Source organism: Rattus rattus, chromosome 16, assembly GCF_011064425.1.
Source record: "Rattus rattus isolate New Zealand chromosome 16, Rrattus_CSIRO_v1, whole genome shotgun sequence".
NCBI lineage: Eukaryota > Metazoa > Chordata > Mammalia > Rodentia > Muridae > Rattus > Rattus rattus.
Window position 1 is genome coordinate 1,175,654 of NC_046169.1, and position 12,187 is coordinate 1,187,840.

The 12,187-nt window shown below is 48.4% G+C and overlaps 1 protein-coding gene across 3 annotated transcripts in view; it reads right to left on the reverse strand.

Annotated features, from left to right (window-relative positions):
• Nucleotides 1–12,187, reverse strand: part of Insr (insulin receptor) — a 140,791-nt gene that overhangs the window by 114,882 nt on the left and 13,722 nt on the right. The gene's annotated exons all lie outside the window — the stretch shown is intronic.

Here is a 12,187-nt window from a genome sequence, read left to right on the forward strand (position 1 = left end):
GATCATATATGCATAAAATGACATAGCTTGGAACCCATTCTTCTATAAGTCAACCAGAAGACTTAATGAAGAAAACGAACCAGGACTCCTTTTCAATCTTCCTGGTTGTTAACAGTATGTGAAAGCTCCCTTTCCTTAATATTCTCACCAGTATTTGTTATTTCTTATCTTTATGGTAGCAGCCATTGCCCCTAACTGTGGATGAACAGATAATGGTATACAGTGTGCCAGGCGTGGTGGCCACCTATAACTCCAGTGATCAAGAGGCTGAGGCAGGAGGATTATGAGTTTAAAGATAACCTGCGTTGCATAGAATGGGTTGGGAGACATCGTTCAGCTGTAGAGCCCCTGCCTAGAATCTCCCTATGAGGAGATGGGGCAATGGTTCAGAGGTAGAGGTCCCTGCCTACTATACAGAAGGCCCTCTACCCAATCTAAGGTGGAGAAAGCTACCATTAGGACCAGTGCCAGTTTTGTGGTCACCCACTGTGGGCTCTGCATTTCAAATTCCTAAGCCAGCCTGGATGAATGGCTCTCCCTGTAAAGCAACCATGCCTAAATAATTCCTTTCAGAAAGCAAAGAACATAATTCCTTTGGCAGGCCCAGTTCGAAGCCGTAACATAATCATCACCCTATCTGTGAGGCAATCGGCTCAGCAGGATTACTGAGGGTTGAGTAAGATGTCCAGTGCAGAGGAAAGAGCAGCCAACCTAGACCGACCGACACCAGCTCAGTGCCCCTGAGCCTCGGCAAGGAAGTTCTTCAGGAAGTGACTGACAGGAAAAAGGACGTGCTCGCATCAGAACGGGGCAAGGAAAAACCAAGTGTGTTGGTTTTGCGTTTACCCACCTCCCTGGCTGACTCTGCTTCCTTGGCCTGCCCTCCAGACTACCAAAGTATAATTCCCTTTTACCTGGGTGTGATAAGCACTTCCCAGGAAATCCAATCTCCATTTCTTTCTTTGCCCAAACACAAAGGGAGTGCAGATCTCCTCAGGGTGGTGTGCCTGCCAATTCCAACACAATCCATGGCTTCCCGTGGCCCTGCACATGCCAACCATAGTCCTTGGTATTCCCGAAACCCTCCATCCTAAGCCATGTGTGCTGATTAGTTTTGTTAACTTGACACAAGCTTGAGTCGTCTGGGAAGAGAGAACCTCAATTTAGAGGCTGCCTTCATCTGACTCGCCTGCAAGCCAAGTGTGTGGGATATTTTCTAGATCGATGACTGATGTGGGAGGGCCCAGCCCACGGCGGGTGTTGCCGCCCCCAGCAGGTAGTCCTGGATTGTCTTAGAAAGCAAGCTAAGCAAGCCAGGGGAAGCAAGGCGTGAGAAAAGTTCCTCCATTGTCCCTGCTTCAGCTCCTACCTTCCAGTTTTGCCTTGAAGTTCCCACTCTGACTTCCCTTTGTGACCGGCTACAGTCTGTAAAATGAAATAGACCCTCTCCTTCCCAGGAAGCAAACATAATGCTAAACAGTTACTCCCTCAAACAATTACAAAGCTCCTTGTCCCCAGTGTCACATGACCTGTCAGGAGCAATCAAAGGAATGATGAAGTCAAGATAAGAGGCCAGGCTTTGGAATGATAAACAGTAGGGTATACCTGTGCAGATGTTTACTGCCCCCCAAATATGGACCATACATCTCTAGTGAGTCCATCTTGTGTACTTGCAACCCACACCTCCAGCAAAGGACAACAGTGTCATCCCTCCTCAGAGGCCTCCTACTATGTTTTTGAGACAGTTTTTCTCTGGCTTGGAGCTCACTGAGTAGACTGAGTGGTCAGGTGAGTGAGCCCCAGGCATCCCTCTTTCTCTATCACTCCAGCTAGGATAATAAGCATGACCCACCAATACGGGTTTTTAGGCTTCTCATGCTTGCAAGATCAGCCCTTTATTAATGGTGCCATCTTCCTCAGTTTCTTTTTCTTTTCCTCCTCCTCGTCCTCCTCGTCCTCCTCCTCTTCCTCCTCCTCCTCCTCTTCCTCCTCCTCCTCCTCCTCTTCCTCCTCCTCTTCCTCCTCTTCCTCCTCTGTCCCTGTGCTTCCACAGCAAAGGCAAACAGTTTACAAGCTGAACTATCTCCCTAGCCCCTTCTGGCTACTCGCAAGCACTGGGATCACAATGTGTACACAGCACACTCTGCCCAGCTCCAGGCCATGATCCCTTAGAGCCATTCTGTCCCTTCTCTGTGCTCCTTTAAACGTGACTTAGAACTTGTCAGAGTCATACTCCTTAGGGTAGCATTTTCCTACCAACCAGAGCTCCCTCTGCACCCATACAACCCCTTATTTATTTATTTATTCCAAAACACCCAGTATCTTGAGGCAAATAGACTTTTTTAAAGGTCCTCTTTAAAATCAACTCTGGAGCCACTGAGATAGCTCAACAGGTAAAGATGCTTCCCCAAACCTGACGACTGAAGTTAGATCCCTGGGACTCACATAATACAAACAGAATAACATCCTCTGACCTGCACACAAGCACCGAGACACACATGTGCACACGCACACACACACCACAGAGACACAGCTACTTAGGAGGCTACAGTAGAAAACAGGTAGTTTGAGCCTGGCAAGATAATGAAACCCTGTCTCCAAATGAAAGAATCTATGCTGGAGAGATGGCTCAGTGCATGAAGTGCTACCTTGCAAGCCTAAAGGTCTGAACTCCATGCCTTGGTAAGTGAGCGTTTATAATTTCCATACCAGGAAGGTGGAGATAGGCGCCTCCCTGGGGACCGATGGCTAGCCAGACAGACTACCACAGTTTAGACCAGTGAGAGACCCTATCTGAAAAAAAACAACAGGTGTCTGAGGGACAGCACCCAAGGTGCTGTCTGACCCCCACATGGATGTGCACATATGTAAATACACACACACAATATACAGGCATGCACATACACATGAACACACAGAGAGACACACACATATACATGCACATATACATGAACACACACGCGCACAATGCGGGGAAATCTACTCTGGGAATGACCCACAAAATAAGCACAATTTAAGAAGACATTGCAAAAGTGATTTGGGGAAGCACATCCAGAAACTCTTGGATTTGGTGCTCTAGCAACCCACACAGAGCATATTAAAATCAATTAACATAAAAGTCACACTTATTCATGAGGAAGTTAGAGGCCCCAGCTCCAAGCAACAATAAAACCACCACCCTACCCAAGACACTTGCCAGTCTGCTTCTGAGCAGAACGGGAGGCCCCCTGCAATGGTACAGAGAGAGCTTTGAAGAGATCAGGACACCAGCTCAAACCCCAGGTAGTCACACCAAGCAGATCTGAAGTTCCTGGCCAGAGACACCTCAATGGCTCCCACACATGGATATAGTGACAGACAGAGACTCATAGATGTAGTGTGTCAAGGTTAATCTTGATTGACATGTAGACAGGATCTAGAAGCAACCAAAAGACAAGCCCCTGGTATATCTGGGAAGTTTCTACGCTGGGTTAACTGAGATGGGAAGACCTAGCCTGAATGTGGACAACCCTATCCCATGGGCTGGGGTCCTGGGCTGAAGAAAAAGGAAAGAACACGCAATTTTGAAAGGACTTAGTCAAGGGCTAGAGAGGCAGCTCAGTGGTAACACACTTGACCTACAAATACAAGGAACACAGTTCTGATCCCAGCACCTACATAAACGACAGTAGATGGGTAGTCTGTCTGTAATTCCATCAATGGGCAGTGTGTCTGCAATCCCATAGATGGTCAGTCTGTCTGTAATCCAATCAATGGGCAGTGTGTCTGCAATCCCATAGATGGTCAGTCTGTCTATAATCCCATAGATGGGGCAGTCTGTCTGTAATCCCATAGATGAGCAGTCTGTCTGGAATCCCATCGATGCGCAGTGGGCAGTGTGTCTATAATCTCAGAGATGAGCAGTGTGTCTGTAATCCCATAGATGGCAGTCTGTCTATAATCCCATAGATGGGCAGTCTGTCTGGAATCCCATAGATGGGCAGTCTGTCTGGAATCCCATAGATAGGCAGTCTGTCTGTAATCCCATAGATAGGCAGTGTGTCTGCAATCCCATAGATGGGCAGTCTGTCTGCAATCCCATAGATGGACAGTCTGTCTGCAATCCCAGAGATGGGCAGTCTGTCTCTAATCCCATAGATGGGCAGTCTGTCTCTAATCCCATAGATGGGCAGTGTGTCTCTAATCCCATAGATGGGCAGTCTGTCTCTAATCCCATAGATGGGCAGTGTGTCTCTAATCCCAGAGATGGGCAGTCTGTCTCTAATCCTATAGATGGGCAGTCTGTCTGTAATCCCATAGATGGTCAGTCTGTCTGGAATCCCATAGATGGGCAGTCTGTCTCTAATCCTATAGATGGGCAGTCTGTCTGGAATCCCAGTACTTGGGAGGCGATGATGAAGACGCCCAAACCTAACTAGCTTGATAGAGTAGCAGAATAAAAGAGCTCTGGTTTCAAATGAGAGACCCTGCCTCACGCCTCACTGAAAACATACAACGCCAACCTCTGACCTCCACTCATATGCATAGCCAGGTGCACTCATACGCATGCAAACATGCATACACATACACATTTCAATCCACCACTGATGCAAGAGAGAGAGAGAGAGAGAGAGAGAGAGAGAGAGAGAAGAGAGAGAGAGGAGAGAGTGGGTTCAGTTGGGAAAGTCCTTGCCCAACCCGAAGACACTGTGTTCCATCCTTAAAACCCACATTTAAAAAAAAAAGGCAGGAACAGATGCATACACCTATAATTCGAGTGCTGGAGATGCAGAAACAGACAGATCCTGGATGCCCGCAGACAGGCCAACCTACCTAAACCATGAGCTCTGGGTCCAATGAGACCCTGCCTCAAAATAATTGGACAGCACCTGGTATATCAGTGTAATAGTGGCACACGTGTCATGGGGAGTAACCATTTTCTGAGCAGAATTAAGGCCTACTCCATAAAATGGAATCCACACCTGAAAATGCTAAAATGGCTGAGAACCTTAGACAGATGGGCTATGCGTCTATGGAAGCCAGTGCAATAATCCTGCATAAGGAACATAACCATAAGATGGCTCCTAATGAATACGGTTACACCACAGAGCAGTGCCTCACTCAGCCATCATCAGGGAAGCTTCCTCCTGCAGTAGATGGGAACTAGCAGAGGCCTACAACTAGACAACGTGCAGAGAGGAAGAGACCTTCAACACGCAGTCCTAAATGGAATGTCGAACACCTCCCCTCAGCGATCAGGGAACTAGACAGAAGAGAGACCAAAAAGACCGTAGAAGCCAGAGGGGATGAATGACTCCAAGAAAACAGTGTCTTCCGGACACGACAGGATTGATGCATGTGCCAACTCACAGAGACTAGAGAATGTGATCAGGGCCTACTCGGGTCCAACTCAGGCTGAATCCCAGCCCTAAGAGAGGGAAATGCACAAGGACTCCCACCTCTGACCAGGAGGCTATCAGCAGCTGATACCCAGGAGCAAAGGGAAAGCAGATATCTTCAGGAATTCTCACTGGGTGTGTTAACCACACTCCAGGGTAGACCCATGCCCAGGAGTAGTAGGTGGCCAACATAAAATGACCTCAAGGATATTTTGTAGACTCTTTTTTTTTTTTTGGCTTACTGGTCTTCAGTTTGATTTTCATTTTTTGTGTTTTCGTAGGGGATTGTGGGAGGCTGTTCATTTGGTTTGTTTGAGAGAGAGAGAGAGAGAGGAGAGAGAGAGAGAGAAGGAGAGAGAGGGGAGGAGGAGGAGAATCAAAGGTGAAAATCAGAGCCTGTGAAAGATCTTGGTGGGAACTGGAAGAGAGGAAAATCATAATCAAAATATATTGGATGAAAAAATTGTTTTAGAAAGAAAAAAGTGACCTTTAGGGTCCCCGGGTAATGTGCAAGCACACAGAGAACTTGCATGCAATGTCCACGACAGAGCTTTTCTTGCTATCCAAAGACCGGATGCCACCCAAATGGCACCAAGGAGCTCAGGTCTGTGGCATATTCATACGAAAGGGATATTAATCAGCAATAAAGATAAATAAAGTTCGGGTGGGCGGTGCCATGCAGACGAACCTTGAAAAACATAATACATCTGGTGAAAGAGCTGGGCCACAGTTCTTTCCACGAAGTGTGTGGTTCCATTTATTTACACTGTCCAGAAGAGGCAAATCCCAGAGAATCAGGACCTAGACTAGAGGCTGCCGGAAGCCAAGGAGTGGGGGTTGAAGGAGACAGTGATTCTTTGAAGGATAAGAAAAATGTTCTAACACTGACTGCAGCTGACGGTTGCACAATCCTGTGGGTACGCTCAAAACTACTGAATTCTGTACTTACACTAGAAGAACTCTATAGCCTGTAAGCTGTCTCACTTAAGTTACTATAAATAAAGATTAAAGGGATCTAATTGCAGGGGCAATAAAGAAGCATTTTGCTTTTCTAATCTCCCCATGGATCTAACTCTTAACTCATTAAAGCCTGATGTGTCCTGCTAGTTGAAAACAATAGAACAATTTACTGCTGGGACAGAAAAAAAAAAAAATATCCAGAAGACAGAACTGGCACCAGAAACTCTCACAGGAACTCCAGCAGCTCTACCGATCCCCACCCGGTGGGTGGGAACGAGGTTACTTCAAGGTTTAAATAAGGGGCCCAGAGATGGCTCAGCAGTTCAGAGCACTGGCTGCTCTTCCAGAGTGGACTTGGTTTGAATCCCAGCACCCATGGCACCTCACAAGCATTTGTAACTCCAGTCCCAGAAGATCCAACGTCTCCTTCTGACCTCCACGGCAGTATGCATACACTTGATGTAAACTACTCATACACACAAGAGAAATCAAATCTAAATAAGAAGTGTCTGATCTGCAAGGAGGTGCACAATGCAGCAAGTGGAAAGTCCCTCTCAGCAGCTAAAATTCTCCCAGCCTTTGGCCCATCACTTGCTTATGCCCACCCTCTCCCCCTTGGGTGTTTTGTGGATGTTGTTTTCCTTTGGGTTTCAATCCTTTGAGACTAGGTCTTGTTCTGTAGTCCAGGCTAGCCTTGAACCCAAGACCCTCCTAACTCAGCCTCCTCAGAGCTAGGACGACAGTTATGCTGTCATACCCCAGTGAAGTTTTCTTCCTTCCTCCCTTCCTTCTTCCCTCCCTCCCTTCCTTTCTTAATTTCGTTTCTGTCGTCAATGATGATACTACTAAGATAGAGTCTCATGAAACCCAGGCTGGCCTCAAACGTTCTACAAAGTCAAGGATGACCTTAAACTCTGGATCCTAGCACACAGCGATGTCTTACGTCCAACTGGGTATAGTGGTACACGCGGTTCACCCCAGCACCCAGGAGGTGGGGGCAGGAGGGGCAGCGGTTCAAGCACCCAGGGGTTCCTGCTACATAGAGAGATCCAGGCAAGAATGAGCTGCATGAGACCCAGTGTCAAAAATAAATAAGGACTAGTGAGGTGGCTCAGTGGTAACATGCTCACAGCACAGGCGTGAGTGCTCACAGCACAGGCGTGAGTACCACACACGAACAGAACATGCTCACAGCACAGGCGTGAGTACCACATACGAACAGAACAGGCGTGAGTACCACACACGAACAGAACATGCTCACAGCACAGGCGTGAGTACCACACACGAACAGAACATGCTCACAGCACAGGCGTGAGTACCACACACGAACAGAACATGCTCACAGCACAGGCATGAGTACCACACACGAACAGAACATGCTCACAGCACAGGCGTGAGTACCACACACGAACAGAACATGCTCACAGCACAGGCATGAGTACCACACACGAACAGAACATGCTCACAGCACAGGCGTGAGTACCACACACGAACAGAACATGCTCACAGCACAGGCGTGAGTACCACATACGAACAGAAAAGCCAGGCACGGCAGCACATGCCTGTGGCCCCAGCACTGGGAAGACAGAGACGGGTCAGAGGGTTCACTGGGTCACACCTAATCAACACAGCTTTAACCTCATCTCAACAAATAAAATGGAGACTGGTTTCAGAGGGGATATCCTGATGCCTGATGTCAACCTCTGGCCTCCACACATACCCACATGTCTTCCACATACTCACACAGGCGTAGACTCATTACAGCACATTGGGGGGGAGGGAGGAGGGAGGGGGGAAGAAAGGAGGAGGAGGAGGAAGGAGAAGAAGAGGAGGAAGAAGGAAGAAAGAAAGAAGGAAGGAAGGAAGAAAGAAAGGAAGGAAAGGAAGGAAGGAAGGAAGGAAGGAAGGAAGGACCTGGCGAGATGGTTTGGCGTTAAGAACTTGTACTGCTCTTGTAGAGGACCCAGCACTGGCTCAAAACCATCTACAACTCTAGCTCCAAGGGGGAATCTAACATCTCTGGCCTCCAAGGGCACCTGCACTCAGTCACATACCCACAAACAAACACACTGCATAAACTGACAGCCCCATGGCATGTTCAGGGAAGGTTTTTTTATTGTAGATGGGGGGGGGAGAGAGAGAGAGAGAGAGAGAGAGAGAGAGAGAGAGAGAGACAGCTTCTGGAAGAGAAAGTGGTAGACTGAACATGGCCAAAGGACTGGACCTGACCATGAGAGAAGCAAGGCAAAGCAGAGAGAGGGGGACGCACAGAAGAGTATGAGAGGAAGACAGAGACAGTGTGGGCCAAAGAGAAGACCAGGAGAGAGCAGAGCTGAAATCCTGGGGTTATAGGGGGTCGCTGGAGGGGGGAAGCTCATGAACTGGAGAAAGGAGGTGAGCAGACGGAGTACTAGTGACGCTACGGGAGCTTGGAGGCCGCCATTCCCCTTTGGTATGCTCATAGGCACCACAGATAGTCCTCTGTCCCTTCCCAGGGGACAAAGGGAAATGGCTCCTTTTAGTGGTAGCTTCCCAACTTCCTGAGGAACGCTGGCTTTTGCCTAACCACCAGGATTTGGGGAGATGGAGTTTCCTTTAAACCTGACACATATAATTTCTTTCTCTCTTTTTTTAGTGAGTCTTTTTATTTAAGAACCAAAAGGATGGCCCCAATGGGTAAAGGCAACTGGCGCTGAGCCTGATGACCAGAGTTCCGTTCCCAGAGTCCCCAGATGACCAGAGTTCCGTTCCCGGAGCCCCTAAGGTGGAAAGAAGAACTGATGCTTCCGAGCTGCCCTCTGACTTCTACGCCATCCCATACACACCCGTACAAAAGCAAATGAAATAAACGTTGAAAACAATTACAAAACGTAATCTAAAAGTTCTGCCCCTGGCCAGTTTCGAGAATCCCAGAATGTGGATAGGGCTGCCATGTTGGACTGAGCCAGGCAAGAAAACGTGTGAACGGCCGTCAGGTCATCACTCTACTGTACGTATTGCCCCGAGCCAGGGCCTCCGGCTAGCCTGAGGCTCACTAGCCTTATCTCGGCTTCTGGCCAGTGAGCTCCTAGGACCATCAGGCTCTACCATGCCCTGCTCTTGCATAGATACTGAAGACTGAATTAACACTCTCCTGGTTTCACAGCAAGCACTCATCCACCATCAACTCAGCCCTCAAAACAGAACATTTCATTGGAAAGGACTGATCCCTGGTTTCTGGGAGCCTGAGAATTAATTCTAAGAGGAGGAAAAGCTGACAGCAGAGCCATCTTGGAGCCATCTTCTTCTGTGACTTTCTCTCCACCGTGACAACAGTAACAGAGATGTGCTGGGGGAGCAAGGAAGACAACATCCAGCAGATTCCGAAAACATTTTCTTGTGGTCAGAATTTGAGTGTCTCTGTTTTCAACCATCAGCAACGCCTGTTCCTTAGTCACAGGTGTCTTTAAAGTCATCCCTGGTCCCCTATTCCAGGACCCTTGTTGTTCCTTTCTGAGTTTTTATTATTGAAACTGCTTTCTCCTGAGACAAGATAGCTCAATGGCCACCATGCCTGACACCCTAAGTTCATCACCCAGAACCATGGAAGGAGAGAGCCACCCCCACAAGTTGTCCTCTAACTGCCACCTGTGTACCTTACTGAGCACACACACATACTACATAAGTGAATGCCCTTCTAAAATTTAAAGAGAAATAGATATTCCTTTCAAACTACATGTTTCCTGGGTTCTGAAAGAGAACTCTAAGGTCATGCTCGACCACTTCTTGATGGTCCCCCACCCTGTCAGAACATGTGGTGGGGGGATCACACACACACACACACACACACACAATCTCTCTGTGGGGACCAGATGTGATAGAATAGAATAAACTGATGCCAGGAAGCTCAGCTCGAGGATGCAGAAAGATCTCCAAGACGTTATCAGTGGGATGAGCAGGCTATGTGCTCTGGCATCGCTTGTGTGTGTTAGGTAAAGAGATGTGATGCTGATATACACTCAGAGTATCCCTATGCCTGCTGCTCACATACACTCAGAGCATCCCTATGCCGCTCACATACACTCAGAGCATCCCTATGCCGCTCACATACACTCAGAGCATCCCTATGCCGCTCACACACACTCAGAGCATCCCTATGCACTCACATACACTCAGAGCATCCCTATGCCGCTCACATACACTCAGAGCATCCCTATGATGCTCACATACACTCAGAGTATCTCACACACACTCAGAGCATCCCTATGTCGCTCACATACACTCAGAGCATCCCTATGCCGCTCACATACACTCAGAGCATCCCTATGCCGCTCACACACACTCAGAGCATCCCTATGTCGCTCACATACACTCAGAGCATCCCTATGCCGCTCACATACACTCAGAGCATCCCTATGCGCTCACATACACTCAGAGCATCCCTATGCCGCTCACATACACTCAGAGCATCCCTATGCCGCTCACATACACTCAGAGCATCCCTATGCGCTCACACACACTCAGAGTATCCCTATGATGCTCACCTACACTCAGAGTATCCCTATGCCGCCCACATCCACTCAGAGCATCCCTATGACACTCTCACATACCTCAGAGTATCCTATGCACTCACACACACTCAGAGCATCCCTATGCCGCTCACATACACTCAGAGTATCCCTATGCCGCTCACATACACTCAGAGCATCCCTATGCCGCTCACAAACACTCAGAGCATCCCTATGCCGCTCACATACACTCAGAGCATCCCTATGCCGCTCACACACACTCAGAGCATCCCTATGCGCTCACACACACTCAGAGCATCCCTATGCCTCTCACATACACTCAGAGCATCCCTATGCCTGCCTCTCACATACACTCAGAGCATCCCTATACCGCTCACACACACTCAGAGTATCCCTATGCCGCTCACATACACTCAGAGCATCCCTCCAAACATCCCCTATGCACATACCTCAAGTATCCCTATACGCACACATACTCAGAGCATCCCATGCCTGCATACACTCACCCTACCTCAGAGCATCCCTATGCTACATACACTCAGAGCTCCCTACACACACTCAGAGCATCCCCTATGCCATACCTCTCAGAGCATCCCTACAAACACTCAGAGCATCCCTATGCCTCGCTCACATACACTCAGAGCATCCCTATGCCGCTCACATACACTCAGAGTATCCCTATGCCGCTCACATACACTCAGACCATCCCTATGCCTCTCACATACACTCAGAGCATCCCTATGCCGCTCACACACACTCAGAGTATCCCTATGCCTCACATACACTCAAAAGTAGAGCTCCCCTCCTTATGCATCCCTATACCTCTACAACACTCAGAGTATCCCTATGCCTCTCCTATACACTCAGCGCATCCCTATTCCTCCCACCTACACTCTGAGTATCCCTCTGTCTCTCACATACACTCTCGGAGCATCCCTATGCCTCTCACATACACTCAGAGCATCCCTATGCCTCTCACATACACTCAGAGTATCCCTATACGCTCACATACACTCAGAGCATCCCTATGCCTGCTCACATACACTCAGAGCATCCCTATGCCGCTCACATACACTCAGAGTATCCCTATGCCTCTCACATACACTCAGAGTATCCCTATGCACTCACATACACTCAGAGTATCCCTATGCCTCTCACATACACTCAGAGTATCCCTATGCCGCTCACATACACTCAGAGCATCCCTATCCCTATGCCTCTCACATACACTCAGAGTATCCCCATGCCCACACACACTCAGAGTATCCCTATCCCTCACATACACTCAGAGTATCCCTATGCAGCTCACATACACTCAGAGCATCCCTATGCCGCTCACAT